This window comes from Rhinopithecus roxellana, chromosome 6 (genome assembly GCF_007565055.1).
Source record: "Rhinopithecus roxellana isolate Shanxi Qingling chromosome 6, ASM756505v1, whole genome shotgun sequence".
NCBI lineage: Eukaryota > Metazoa > Chordata > Mammalia > Primates > Cercopithecidae > Rhinopithecus > Rhinopithecus roxellana.
The window spans coordinates 80,600,501-80,610,042 of record NC_044554.1 but is presented as its reverse complement, the minus strand read 5'-3'; positions in this window follow the sequence as shown (position 1 = coordinate 80,610,042).

Below are 9,542 nucleotides of genomic sequence, written 5' to 3'. Positions count from 1 at the left end.
AAACTGCTTAAGAGGAAGCTGATTCCTCAGAGCAAGAAATGGATCCAAAAATATTAAATAAAAAGAAATAAGGGAAAAAAATAAGTGGAACAAAACCAGTTGAGTTAGCTTTGTGCAGCATTTGCACTGTTGTATACGTGTGCCCATGTGAGCTACAAGGTAAGAACTGTGCGATTGGGTGATTCTGCCTAAGAGCTCAATGCTCTTGTGTTTGCCTTTGAATTGGCATTGCACAACATAACAATGACTGCTGATACTCATGTTCATAATAAGAAATTTTTATTTTTATTTACTAAAATTAACACATTGTGAAAAGCATCATGACAAGTACAGAGAGACTATAGAAGAGAAAAATATTTTTTTATTCTAGTACCTTTACCAGTACTTTTTTCCCATTTGTTGAGCAAGGTGCCCTGAAAACAGCATAGCTAGCTCTGGGGGCACCCTGTGGGGATGGGAGATGCGATGAAGGAAGTGCCCCTCTGTGCTGTCAAGTAAGACGGGATTAGCTGGGCCGGCGGGTGGGGAGGGTGCTCCCAGTGTGAGTCTGTGGCCAGGGATCTGAGTTCTTGGGATGGACACGTCAGGTCTCACCTCAGACCCAGCATCGGCGAGAGAAGGACTCAGATCTTCTAGCCAAATCCACTCATGATGTAGGTAGGAAGGGATAGAGACAGAGAAAAGGGCCACCAGAGCCTGCCACTGAGCGATGGTGGCCTTGCTTACTTCCCCAAACCCTGGTCTCCACTAGGTCTCTGGTCTGTGCATAGCTCCCTTCCCAGGAAGGTGGAACAGCCTACGTGAAGCATTGGGTAAACTTTGAGCCATGGAGAGGCACAAGAGGTGGCGAGTCACCAGGGCCTGGTGTGTCCATGCTGGCCACCCCAGGAGGGGCCTGGGTTGAGGCCCATTGCTCTGCAGAGGGGCTGTAAGGGCCGTGATGGAGCCATGTCATGCCATGGGCACACAGAGGAGACACATCACAGCTCCGTTGAAGTAGCAGGACATTCTGGGCTGGAACATCCCGATGTTCAGTAGCAGAGGGTCCCAGGGGAAGCTTTAAGGGACTCTGTGTCCAAAGTCTAGAGGCCACAGGCCTGCAATGAGGGTCCCCAGCTGGACAGGAGTGCAGCCTGGACCTGGGACTAAGCACCAGCTGTCAATCAGCACATGGTCACCCCAGGGTCTTCAAGGCAGATGTCCAGGTTCCACAGTCCCCAGGGCCCCTTCCTTGTCCAAGCCCTCAAGGCAAGAGGACCAAGGAAATGCCCCAGAGCAGAGGGGATACAGTCGCTGGCAGCACCCCGCCCCTGCTCCGTGGCACCTGCTCACTTGGCACAAGAGGGTCCCTTCTGGAAAGACGCCTTCCTGGTATTTGCCCTGCACAGGCAGCCCCTAACATAGAGCCTGGCTCGTCCCTCCTCCAGTGTCTGACATTCTCCACAGGGAGCTTGCAGCTCATAAGCAGAAGGCAGCTCCTTCTTGTCGAAAGCCCAGAAAACTACAAAAAAAAAAAAAGAAGCAAAACACCCTCTGAGAGAGCCCCTGCGCCTGCTGTCTCCCTCCTGTTTTGTTTCCTAGGTGATGTACAACGTTGAGGACACAGCATTTCTTTTGTCCCTGAGGGGTCCCTATGCAACCATTTTAAAATAGCTGCCATAGCACGTGTTTGGGATAGGTCCTATTTCTTCCTTCCCCTGTCCTTAATTTTATCAGTTCTCATAATAAACACACATTACTTTCAAAATGGGTAAAAACTGGTCAACCTAGGGGCTTTTTTTTTTTTTTTTTTGAAACATAACCCTGATTATAGCAGTGGCCCCAGGCCTCTCAGCCATTTCCCCAGGACTGGGCCTGGCCTCTCCAGGCATCCAAGGAGGAAGTGCCTCAGTCCACTTGGGGTCATGCCAGCCTGCCCCCTGCCCCGAGGACCTCCTCCCACCCCGGTCCTTTAAATGTACCCCATGTCCTCAGGCCACCATCCGCCGCCTGTCTGCCACCCGCCACCATGCGCTGTCTCTTCAACCTGGTGCTGGCCCTGCTTGCCCCTGGAAGTGACCCTCACTGTAGCCCCAGCCTTCATCTCGCTGGGTAACCTCTCTAGGGGACACTCCCAGGAGGGTCCTCCTGCCTGATCTCTGCTTCCAGTGGGACCCAAGGCACCGCAGGTCCTGGTGGTTTGGTGACAGGAATGGGGAAGGGAGAAATGGAGGAGACTCACTTCTGGGGGTGGGTGGTGGGAAGTCCAGGGATGGCAGAAAAGCAGGGCTGTATATCCACGCGGAGGCTGCTGTCCCCAGATGAGAAGCGCCTGGGCCTGAGAGTGAGCAGTGCAGCCAGGAGATGGGGAAGTGGCAGTGGAGGATGGGGGCTGTCCTCAGGTCCTAGCCATGTCTGGTCAGGGTCTTAACGTCCCGCCACCTGCAGTGGGCCTGTGGCCTTGCTTCCTAATTTTCTGAGCTGACTTCCCATGCTTTCGTCAGGCCTGTCACATTTCTGTAGATTTGTTTGGCCTTCTAAGAAACAGCGTGTTGAGCTGTTGAGGGCTGTGTTCCTCGTTGCCCCTACCTTGCTCTCCCTTGAGGAGCCTGGGGAATGGGCCTGGACCCCCACCCACCTGCCCTACCCTGTGTGCAGAGCAGGCCGTGTGCCCCGAGGCCAGCTCCTCCGAGGAGGTGCCCTACATCAAAACCTGCCTCACCGACAATGACTGTCTTGGCAACAGCAAGTGCTGCCCCAGCGCCTGCAGCCGCTCCTGCAAAACCCCTACCATTGGTAACACTCCACCTGGCCCTGTGCCCCATGGTGACAGCCTGGCTCCCATCTGTCGGGGGAGGGAGGAACCAGCTTTCTCAAGGATCTTCCTGAGCTGGACACTTGGGACCACCCTCTTAGTTCCCACACAACTGCCCCACACACTCAGCCCTACATGTGAGCCCTCTTCATTTGCCAGAACCTGCCTAAGGCTGGCCCATGCTCACCCACCTCTGTCCTGTGGTCCAGGCCTCCAAGGACGGTGTGGAGGTTCCTGCCGTGAGATCAGCAGAAAGGAGGCCCCAGGGACACATCTGACCCCAGAGCAGAACAGAGGCTCAACTTCCGCATTTTTTTTTATATTATTTTTATTTTTATTTATTTTTTTGAGACCAACTCTCGCTGTGCCGCCTAGGCTGGAGTGTAGTGGAGCGATCTCAGCTCACTGCAACCTCTGCCGTCCGGGTTCAAGCGATGCTTGTGCCTCAGCCTCCTGAGTAGCTGGGACTACAGGCTCAGACTGCCACACCTGGCTAATTTTTGTATTTTTTTTTTTTTTTTTTAGTAGAGACGGGGTTTCACCATGTTAGCCAGGCTGGTCTCGAACTCCTGACCTCGTGATCCACCCACCTTGGCTTCCCAAAGTGCTGGGATTACAAGCCTGAGCCACCGCACCCGGCCCAACTTCCTCATTTATAAAATGGGTATTTTTGGCATTGGGGGCCCAGGGAGGTCCGCCCAGCAAGGCTAGGAAGCATAAAAGGGCTTTGGGTGATGAAGGGCTGGCCCATCTCTCCCCTAATATCAGCCCCAAAGATTGGCAGCTGCCCCTGGGTGCAGCTCCCAGTGAGCCCAGAGCTCTGCGAGGAGCAGAATGAGTGCTCCACGGAAGGCAAGTGCTGGGGAGATAAGAAGTGCTGCTTCAGCCGCTGCTCCATGAAGTGTCTGGCCCCTGTCCTACGTGTGTGTTCCCTTTCTCCCTGAGCTTCCCATGGCCAGCTTGGGCCTTCAGTGGGGCCTTGAAGGTGGGACAGTCCATGAGTAAGCCCTCGGGGCAGATGGGGCTCTGCACACCAACCCAGACTATGCCAGCTGCAGGCCCCCGGGCACTCAAGGAAGCCACTCAGGCTGGAAGTGAGTGTCAGGAGTGTCAGTGAGCGAAAGTGGCCCAGGGAGACAAATGACTGGCAGGCCCGGTGCTGCTCGACCTGTGTGCAAAGCCTGTGCCTCTCCCACTTCACTGCAGAGAGCAGCTTGCCTCCCAAATATTAGGAGAGCTCTAGGTCAGGCATCCCGAACATGGGTTCTGGGCTAACCATCCAAGCCCACCTATGACCTAGACTACCTTTCTGGCAGATGAGGGTGGTCTCACCCACCTGTCTGCAGGCGAGGTGAGGGCTGGAGGAAAGCCAGTGGGGTGCAGGGCTCTACTTGCTCCTCTGCATGACAGGAAAGGGGCCAGCAGCTCAGGTCCCTGGGCCTGTGGGTGTGAACACGTTAGCACATGAACAATGGACAGCAGGTGACCTCCCTCCTCCACCTACCCCCCGGCCGAGCTCTGTATTGCATCTGAGTTGCCCGTGCCCCCCTGCAGAGAACACCCCTCAGCGAGAGACCTTCCCCTGGGAGCCCCTGCTGCCGGGAGTGACTGACCCAAGTGTGCTTGGCAGAAACCACCTCTCTTGGATCCAGAGAGTGCATGATGCCTTCTATGGCTGCTAATTTAAAAATCCACTCAGCTTCATGTGTCTGTCTTTCTGCGTGTCTGTCCTGGGCTCCTGCAGGAGGAACGAAGCAAATGCAGGCCTCATCCCTGGGTGCTCCAGGCAAAAAGGGCAGCTGCCCAGGAACAGGGAACCCCCTGTGGCGATAAGCATGCCCAGGTGGGTGGGGAAGTCCAGCCAGGTGCACTCAACAGGGGGCTGACCTCTGGTGAGAATACACAGCCAGGGTGGCATCTCTGGGCCAGAAAAGGCCTCTCCACTAGGTTCTGGGGACACTGGCCAGATCTCCTGGCACTTCAGAGGTGGTGCTAGCCCTGCTCATGGGGACAAGATCAGGAACTGAGCCTGTGGGGATCTGGTAGCTCAGAGGTTGCCTACGCCTGGGCCAGTTTCGGTGGCATAGCAAAGGCAAAGGTGTGGTTACAGGAAGTGCAAAGGGAGTGAGAGGAAGAGGTGGGGCGAGTGTGGATGCTGCTCTAGGTCAGGGGTGTTTAGAATATTATGTCCCTGGAAGACAGTCACCACCCCACAGAAGCACTGAGCTCTGTGTTCACACACAGCTGCCACACACAACAGGGCATGCAGCTCTGCTGGTCATTTCAGGGTCCACAGTGTTGGCCATCAGGCACCCAAGAAGATGGCTGTGTGGGAACTCACACACCTGGCCAAGTCCCTGCAGCCCCAGGGAACTGCACTTGGCTTGTGCAGTGACACAGGCCTGTTGAGCGGCTGGGAGGAGAGCCAATGGCCAGTGCCAGTTGGCACCCAGCTCCTGCCCCTCTGTCGCACACAGGATACACTCTTTCTCTCACACAGAGGAAACAGTTCCATCTCCATTCATATAGCGGTTTCATCGTCCTAACCTGTACCTGTGTCTGCTCTTTGGTTTGAGCCTGATCCCTCTCGAGTTAAATTAAATCTCTTGTCCCTTGTTCACTTTGTATCGTTGTATAGAAGAGTCATGATTTTTCCCTTTTTGAAAATTATCATTTAGCAACAAAAAAGCTGAACGTGATACACAAGGCAACTTGAAAGGGGTTTTTATTCTCCTCGACTCTAAGATGCTTTTTCACATGTTTGAGAAAATTTGTCTAAAACGCCTCTAGTGGGATTTTCTTTCTCCAAACACTTTCTACACCCTGGCTGTGCTCCTGGCTTGGGGGTTGAGAGGAATCCAATTAGCCCACCAGGGGCCAAATGTCTCAGCAGAAAGAAGAAAATCAAATGATTGAGCTTAAGCAGCAAGAAGAAAGGAGCCGTACTCAAAAAAAAAACACCAGCCCCCCAGTGTTCTGTGGCTGCATTTGAGAAGTGGCTCGAATTGGATCAAGTCCAGATGAGAGCCTCAAAAACATGAGGCCACAGCCTTGGGAGAGTCCACGATAAAGCAGAGACATTTTGAATGGGGGTCCTCTCTGTGTGTGCTCTGGCAGGACATAGGAGGCAGGCTGGGCCCTGGTCAAGCCAGAGGGAGGGGTCCACTACCTCACCTGCCTGGCTTTCTGCAGGAGCCCAGGGGCCCCAGGCCCAGGCCTGACCTGAGGTCAGCCCCGTTTGGCTCACTGACCCAGCACATAAGATCAAGGAGGCAACCCATGCCATCAGGCTGGTTGAGATGAAGGTCGGACCTGGAGATATTGCTTAGCTCCCTCCATCCCTGCCTCCTCAGAGCTTGCAAGGGTGAAAAACAGGGCCAGCCCAAGCAAGCCACACTCACAGCGAGCCTTGATTCTCTGAGAGCCCACACTCATGAGGAGCCTACATCCACAAGAGCCACACTTACTGGTTATGTGACCTGGTAAGGTCACTTCCCTATGGCTTCAGTGCCCACAGAGACCTCTCCATCATCATGCTCTGTCAATGAATGGAGGAAGAAGGCAGGACTGGCTTTTAACCCATAAGTGCCAGGCCTTCCTGGGTGTTGCATGCAGAGGGGCCAGGCTGTCCTGACCAAGCTGCTGCCCTTGGGGTACACGGGGGCCTCCCAGAAGAAAAAGCCTGCTCACTGCTGGTGTGTGCAGGAGGAGAAGAAGGGCCCCCAAAAAGAGTCCCCCAAACCCATGTGCAGAAGGACAAGAAGGGCCCCCCTAAAACAGAACACCCAGAGCTGCCATGAAGGCAGGGCCCAACCAGTGAAGTGGGGAGTCTGGGGCACCAGGGGCTATCTCAGGGACCAGGGACTAGGAGTGCAAGGACTGTTTGAGATGCTAGGCCTCTGCATCATCTTCAACTTTGCTGTCTCTATCATTTTCTCTCTGTGTTCACTCAATAACTCATTACATCTTTGAGTTCACATGACGTGTCAGGGACTTGGGAGATGGGATGAACCATCCCACACATAAAGGGGTTCAACTAGTGCCTGGATTTTGTTCGTGAACAATCCTCCACTGAAAGGCAGCAGGATTCCTTGGAGAAATAGATGGGCAAAGAAGGCACAAGGGGAGTGCTGGCATCCAGCTGACCAATGATAATCTGCTGGAGGGACATGGGAGCCTGCCACACATGAGCGCCGTGAGGGTATGACGAGGACGGAGTACAGCACGCTGAATTTCTAAAAACCCTGGAGTTGAGAGTGATATTAAGACACGGAAGAAAGGTAGTGCAGGAAGGCTTACATGTGAAAAAAATTAAAAATAGGCCAGACACGGTGGCTCACACCTGTAATCCTAGCACTTTGGGAGGCTGAGGCAGGCCTTGAGCTCAGGAGTTTGAGACCAGTCTTGGCAACATGGCAAAACCCATCTCTATCAAAAATATTAAAATTAGCCAGGTGTGGTGGTGCATGCCTGTGGACCCAGCTACCTGAGGGGGCTGAAGTGGGAGGATAACTTGAGTCCAGGAGGTCAAGGCTGCGGTGAGCTGTGTTTGCACCGCTGCACTCAGCCTGGGCTACCAAGCGAGACCCTGTCTCAGAAACAAACAAACAAATAACAACAACAACAAAAAAAACACGTGATGTTAGACAAAAAGAAGGAAGAGTCACCGAGATCAAGGAGACAAAGGTTAACTGGGGACATTCGAATATAGACCTGAATTAGATGGCCTTATTGGATCAGTGTTAACTTCCTTAGTAGGATAATTATATCAGAGTCACATGGACAATGTTTGCTGCTAAAGTGCTTAAGGGAGAAGTTTGTGATGCCTACAGTTCACTTTCTTTTTTTTTTTTTTCTTTTTTCTTTTTTCTCCCTCTGTTGCCCAGGCTGCAGCACAGTGGCACGATCTCAGCTCACTGCAACCACTGCCTCTTGGGTTCAAGTGATTCTCCTGCCTCAGCCTCCTGAGTAGCTGGGACTACAGGCATGCGCCACCATGCCCAGCTAATTGTGTGTGTGTGTGTGTGTGTGTGTGTATAATTTTAGTAGAGACGGGGTTTCACCATGTTAGCCAGGATGGTCTCAATCTTCTAACCATGTGATCCACCTGCCTCAGCCTCCCAAAGTGCTGGGATTACAGGCATGAGCCACTGTGCCCAGCCAGCCTACAGCTCACTTTCAAAGGATTTAGCAAGCAAACAAAGCAAGAAAACTTCTGAATTGTATATATACCGTACATACACACACACACATATGCATGCCTATATTCATATGTTTATACACAAATATAAACACTTACATTGCATGGTCTGAATGTTTGTCCTTCCTCTTCCAAAATTCATATGTTGAAATCTTCACCACTAAGGTGAAGATTTCACCCCTGAGGTGAAGGTATAACATTCAGAGGTGGAACCCTTGGGGGATAATTAGATCAGGAGAGTGGAGCCCTCACGAGTGGAAAGGGACCACAGAGAGTTCTCTCTCCACTCTTGGCGAGAATACAATAAGAAGATGGCCAATGCACACCAGGAAGACAGCCCAGACAGCTCCTACCAGACACCATATCTACTGCCATCTTGACCTTGGATTTTCATCTTCTAGGAATGTAAGAAATAAATTTCTATCATTTAAGCCATGCAGTCTATAATATGCTGTCATAGCAGCCTGAGCAGACTGTGATATACATACACACACACATACATGCACATATATACACATACACACATATACCCACACATGTACACACATGTATAATACATATACATATATGCACAACACACATATATACTTGCATGCACACATACACACAAATACATACACACATTGTAGCAGGACAAGTTGCAGATAAAACCCTTCAGACACGGAGTTAAAGAATGAAGGGCGTTATTCGGCCAGGAGCTTCGGCAAGACTCACGTCTCCAATAACCGATCTCTCTGAGTGAGCAATTCCTGTCCCTTTTAAGGGCTCACAACTCTAAGGGGGTCCACATGAGAGGGTCACAATTGATTGAGCAAGCAGGGGGTACATGACTGGGGGCTGCATGCACCAGCAATCAGAACAGAACAGAATAGGACAGGGATTTTTACAACGCTTTTCCATACAATGTCTGGAATCTATAGATAACATAACTGGTTAGGTCAGGGATCGATCTTTAACCAGGCCCAGGGTGCGGCACCGGGCTGTCTGCCTGTGGATTTCATTTCTGCCTTTTAGTTTTTACTTCTTCTTTCTTTGGAGGCAGAAATTGGGCATAAGACAATATGAGGGGTGGTCTCCTCCCTTAACATATATACAGTGAGAACAAGCAGGGGTGAGGCAGGGGAGGGGATAAAAAGGAAGATGGAAGAGTGGCCAAATTCTTGCTGAATCTAGGTGATGGGTTTATGGATAGTCACTGTACTATGCTCTTAGCTTTTCAAAAAATTTATCAAATTCTCTAAAAAAAAGAGAGAGAGGAAACAGAAAGGGCCTGTGGGCTGGCCCTCCAGGCCAGAGAGTATTTGGGGTCCAGGATTGGTAGGAGAGGGGCAGGCCCTGGATTTAGTAAAGCACAAGGTGGAAATGTAGCACAGAAGGGACCTTCTCATCAGAGGAAGGGCTCAGGTGGGCTGAGGGGGCCCCACAAGAAGGCCAGGTCTATGTGGAAGGAGGACCAGCAGGTAACATGGTCACCTTGTGGCACCTGGCCCGGCAGCCTGAGACACAGGTGTGGGTAAGATGGGTCAACAGGTCCTGTGGAGGCCCTGT